This window comes from Gekko japonicus, unplaced genomic scaffold, assembly GCF_001447785.1.
Source record: "Gekko japonicus isolate JY-2015 unplaced genomic scaffold, Gekko_japonicus_V1.1 scaffold4827, whole genome shotgun sequence".
NCBI lineage: Eukaryota > Metazoa > Chordata > Lepidosauria > Squamata > Gekkonidae > Gekko > Gekko japonicus.
This window is the reverse complement of record NW_015170416.1, coordinates 49,338-55,064: the sequence shown is the minus strand read 5'-3', so window position 1 is coordinate 55,064 and position 5,727 is coordinate 49,338. Positions and strand designations below refer to the sequence as shown.

Sequence of the window (5,727 nt, the reverse complement as noted above, 5' to 3'; positions counted from 1 at the left end):
GCTCTGCAGCTTACCTGGCTGCTTCTTGCTCTGACTGGGGGCTGCTGGGAGCAGGGGGCAGGGCTTGTTGCACGTGCCCACCCCCTGGGCTCTTTACTGCCGGAGCTCCGCTCCTGTGCACTCCTGCAGGAAATGACCCCTGATTGTTACAATGGAAACTCAGGACTGAGTCTCTCTCATAGCACCTAGTTCTGCTCTGATAGATCAAATCGTAGAGAAGGGCAGGAAGGGTTGCATCAGTGCTTTGATCTCTCTTCGGTTCAGGCCCACGTCGAGTCTTTAACTGCACACGCCGCATTTTCTTACAAGCAGCAGCCTTTTCTTCAGGGATCTCTGTTTTGAGCTCGTGATTCACCTCATTCGGAGACGGTTTTGTTATTATGTCTTCTGAATCTTTCCCCCCCGACAGTACGCTTCTAATCGAAACCGGGCAGCTGTGGCTGGTTTTCTGACATCTGCAATGGAAGGCGGAGATTTGTGGCGTGCGTATGTGCATGTACGCATCCATTAAAACAGCGGTTGCTGCAATTTTTTATTCCTACATGGTAACCCCAGCATCTTCTCTCCCTCACTTAATAGAACACCATCGTATTTACCAATTACTGCAGGGCTGAATGTGTCCTCTGTCTTCCGGGGCTTCACGTGGACCGGACATGTTTCCTTTTAAATGCTGCAGATGCATACATATAGAACTAGATGACCCTGGAGGTCCCTTCTTCTCAGAAAACGCTCCCTTTCTCTTCTTCGGTTCAGGCCCACGTCGAGTCTTTAACTGCACACGCCGCATTTTCTTACCACCAGCAGCCTTTTCTTCAGGGATCTCGTGAGCTCGTGATTCACCTCATTCGGAGACGGTTTTGTTATTATGTCTTCTGAATCTTTCCCCCCCGACAGTTCACTTCTAATCGAAACCGGGCAGCTGCGGCTGGTTTTCTGAAATCTGCAATGGAAGGCGGAGATTTGTGGCGTGCGGATGTGCATGTACGCATCCATTAAAACAGCGGTTGCTGCAATTTTTTATTCCTACATGGTAACCCCAGCATCTTCTCTCCCTCACTTAATAGAACACCATCGTATTTACCAATTACTGCAGGGCTGAATGTGTCCTCTGTCTTCCGGGGCTTCACGTGGACCGGACATGTTTCCTTTTAAATGCTGCAGATGCATACATATAGCCGATGCAGGGCTCTTTTTGTAGCAGGAACTCCTTTGCATTTTAGGCGACACACCCCTAATGTAGCCAATCCTCCAAGAGCTTACAGAGCTCTTCTTACAGGGGCTACTGTAAGCTCTTGGAGGATATAGGCATTAAGATATAGGCAATCATTCTGGGCAGAAAAATTAAAATGACAAAGCCTTGGGTGCTTACAGGAAGTTCTGACAATAGAATTCCGGGGGGGATTCCTAGAGCTACCGGAAGCGACACTGGTAGCTCTAGCAATCGCCGGGAACTCTAGAAATCCGTTTTTAATTTTTCTCCCAGGACACTGCCCCTCCCTGCAAGCTGACCACCAATCCATGCCGGCCTCAGCTCTGCAAGCAGGCTTTCCTGAGAGCTTTGGCTACGCCCGAGTCTTCCAGCACCCCTCCAGGAAGTATCCATTCGTCCCCGGTGATGGAATTTCATCATCCTTTCACAAGATGTTCTGGCCTGGATGGCGTATCTGAGGACATTTCTAATTGCCTTGTGTACCAGCAAGGACGCCAGCCATACACCCACCTCAGTTGTTCTTTGGCAAGGCCTTCTTATGCTCACAACAGACTCTTCTTATCCTTCCACGAAGCCGCAATTGGCTAGGAGGTTATTGGCCTACAGAGACTGCTGGCTGAGGAATTGATTCTGTATGTTCAGGGTCGCTTCCAAAGGTTGCCACCTTAGTCTGCAGTATGAACACATATGAAGCTGCCCTATACTGGATCAGACCCTTGGTCCAGCAAAGTCAGTATTCTCAGACTGGCAGCGGGTCCCAGGCAGAGGTCTTTCTCATCCCCCACTTGCCTTATCATTTTAACTGTAGTTGCCGGGGATTGAACCTGGGACCTTCTGCATGCCAAGCAGATGCTCTACCACTCATCCACGGCCCTTCCCCACCACTGAGCCACAAGCCCCTCCCCTCCCCTCCAGCTAGATCGGAGCCCAGTAGATAAGAAGAGAAGAAGAAGAAGAGATTGGATTTATACCCTGCCCTTCACTCGGAGTCTCAGAGTGGTTTACAGTCTCCATTCCCTTCCCCTCCTCACAACAGACACCCGGTGACGTAGGTGAGGCTGAGAGAGCTCTTAGGGAACTGCTCCTGAAAGACCAGCTCTCAGACAACTGTGGATGACCCAAAGTCACACCGGCAGCTGCATGTGGAGGAATGAGGAATCAAACCCGGTTCTTCAGAGTCCGTGCTCTTAACCACTACAGCAAACTAAACACTATACCAAACCAGCACCTTAGACACCTCATCTGCGTAGCTCCTGGCTGTTGAAGTGACTTTTCCATACACAGATGTAACAGAATCATTTCCAGGAAACTGAAGGATTGGTGGAGAAAAACGGCTGCTAGTGTTATTAGGGGGAGGGCAATTTCTTTTTCCAAAATTCCCTTTTTAAGATATAGGCATTGATTCCTCTTTGGTGCAGTGGTTAAGTGCGCGGACTCTAATCTGGGAGAACCGGGTTTGATTCCCCACTCCTCCACTTGCAGCTGCTGGATGACCTTGGGCAAGCCATAGTTCTGACAAGAACTGTCCTTGAAAGGGCAATTCTTGAAGGAGCTCTCTCAGCCCCACCTGCATCACATGGTGCCTGTTGTGCGGCGGGGAGGGGAAGGGAAAGGAGTTTGTAAGCCACTCCGAGACTCCGAGTGAAGGGCGGGGTATAAATCCAATCTCCTCCTCCTCCTCCTCTTCTTCTTCTTTCTCCTCCTCCTCTTTTAAAAGATGGATTTCTCCATCGTTTCTCCTTCATTTCTCTTTGTAGAAAAACCAGTGCGCCCTTTTGTCATGTCAGAACCTTGTGCTTGTCTTATGTGACACAACACCAGGTGGCACTCTAAGCAGGAGGACAGGACGGTTGGGGAAACGTTTAGCTGCTACCTCTGAGCATCTACAAAGTAAAATTCTAAACTATTGAAGACTCTCCTTTCCTGCCCCTCCTCTTCAAAGTCCTCCGTGATCAAAGTGGAATGGATAAGACTCCGAGTTCCTAAAAAGAGACGGAAAGAGACGGGTTCTTGGATTACAGAGAGAAATTGGACAAAGAGGAATGAAGATCATCCCTCTTAACAACGGGATGCTCTGCTGTTTTCCATTTGCACCCCCTCCTTCCCCCCCCCCAAAAAAAGATGATCTCTGAGCCTCTTTCTCCAAGCCCTGCTTTTATCTGGACACTGGAGAGGAGGGGAAGGTGAGGCCGGCGCTGGCTTTGTGGAGCGTTTGGCCAGCCCTCCTCTCTCTCCTCGCCCGCCAAGCGCTGTTATGCGAGGCCGGCGGTCTGTTTCCTTTGGCCCCCAGCCAGTGGAAGTCACTGTTGTTGTTATTGTTCGGGCCGGAGCAAAAGGATGCAGTCATTCTTTTTCCCCTCTTCGATTTCCAGCAACAAGTTGTTCCTAAACAGAGTTGTTCTGATCAGCGAAAAAAACCCTGGCATTGTGTCTCGGGGGTGGGCGAGTGGGCAGTCTCCCTCCCTCCCTCCCTGTTGTCCAAAATCCATATGCACCTCACTATACTTTTCAGACTTCTGCAGCTAGCAAATCCCCGTTGGGTTCAGAGCTAACGACGCAAAACGGAATTATTCAAGAGGACTTTTTTGCACAAGCCAGTAGGTCTGTGCTGTTACAAAATAGTCAGAAACAATGCTCCCTCTAAGCTGTGGAGTCTTTTGAGCAAAAAAGTCTACTCTGTGAAGTTGTTGTTGTTGTTCAGTCACACAGTTGAGTCCGACTCTTCACGACCCCATGGACCAGCTCCTGCCAGGCCCTCCTGTCTTCCGCCATCCTCTGAAGTTTGCTCAACTTCATGTCCATTGCATCTATGACACTGTCTAACCATCTCATCCTTTGCCGTCCCCGTCTTCTTTGACCTTCGATCTTTCCCAGCATCAGGGTCTTCTCCAGGGGGTGCTCCCTTCTCATTTGGTGGCCAAAGGATTTGAGCTTCAGTTTCATTATCTGGCCTTCCAGGGAACAATCAGGGTTGATTTCTTTTAGGATTGACTGATTTGATCTTCTTGCAGTCCAAGGGACTCTCAAGAGTCTTCTCCAGCACCATAGTTCAAAAGAATCTATTCTCCGGCGCTCGGCCTTCCTTATAGTCCAACTCTCGCAGCCATGAGCAGATGATCTGGCTCCTGCATCAGTCAGTTTGCTCTGGAGCCCTCGTTCCTGAGCTAAGACAACAGTGTGTGAGCTGGAGGCTAAGATCCGGTGAGCTAGCTCACACTAACTCAGCTTAGAGGGAACCCTGGTCAGGAAAACTGCATTGGCCCAGGGCCGGGGCATGTGGCTTATACCAGCGGTTCCCAGCCTTTTCAGTACGGTGGCCCACAAGTCCAAATTTAGTTTGCATGGTGACCCATCTGAGCCTGGCCCAGGGAGTTTTGGTGCCCTAGGCAAACCAGGACCTTGGCCTCCCTCTAGCCCAACATTCCATTTTCTGCAGTGGCTAACCTGATGTTTTTGAGAAACCAACACACCATCGCACAAAGGGCGCGGTTGCACCCACGATGAACACCCCCCAGCAAGTGGCATTCTGACATACGCAGCCTTTGCATATGGAGGTTGCATTCCAGCCTCTGGGCCAACCTCTCCTTCTTCATTACTCCCAGGGGTCATTTCGTAAAAAAAAGAGGTGCAGGAGCTCATTAGCATAACTTATTAGCATATGCCATGCCCCCTGACATCACCGGAAGTGTGTCCAAAGGCAAAACTCTCTGCTCAGGCTCCACTGGACTGTTTTGGATTGCTAGCTATTGTGGGGGGGGGACACGCAGATCTGCCCTCACAGAGGAGGGAGTGCTTTTACCTGAATAAATATTGGTCTTAAAGGTGCCACTGGACTGTTTTGGACTGGGGGGGTGCAGGGGGAGCTCTGCAACTTACCTGGCTGCTTCTTGCTCTGACTGAGGGCTGCTGGGAGCAGGGGGTGGGGCTTGTTGCATGTGCCCGCCCCCTGGGCTCTTTACTGCCGGAGCTCTGCTCCTGTGCGCTCCTGCAGGAAATGACCCCTGATTACTCCTAATCCCCAAGATTTTCACTCACTCTTTTAACTATCAGGACACGTTTCACTTGGTCAACATCATGCAGTGTAGAAGCCGCTGCTTGAAGACTGCCGGGGAGGGGGAGCTCACCACCTCCCTGGGCAGCTGATTCCACGGTTGCACAACTGACTGTCAAAACGTTTCTCCTAACATCCCATCCTTAATTTAAACCCACTCTGCTGCCAAGAGGAACAGCTCCCGGCCCTCCTCTAAGGGACAGCCCTTCAGATACTTCAAGAGAGCCATCCTGTCCCCCCTCAGCCTCCTCTTCTCCAGAGTGGCCATTCCCAAGTCCCTCAGCCTGTCCTCCTGGGGCTTCTTGGTCTCCAGGCCCCCGATCGTCTGCCTCGCTCTCCTCTGCACCCGCTCCACTCTATCCACATCCTTTTTGAAGTGAGGCCTCCAGAACTGCACACAGTACTCTAGGTGCGGCCTGCCCAATTTAGTTCATGTCTGCAGTGCAAATTAATTTTGCTTTAAAAA

At 50.7% G+C, this 5,727-nt stretch overlaps 1 protein-coding gene across 1 annotated transcript in view; it reads left to right on the top strand.

Moving 5' to 3' along the window:
* The window catches only part of LOC107116392 (mitogen-activated protein kinase kinase kinase 3-like), a gene marked incomplete at both ends in the record, with an annotated part of 52,977 nt that overhangs the window by 916 nt on the left and 46,334 nt on the right, over positions 1–5,727 (top strand). The window lies entirely within an intron of this gene.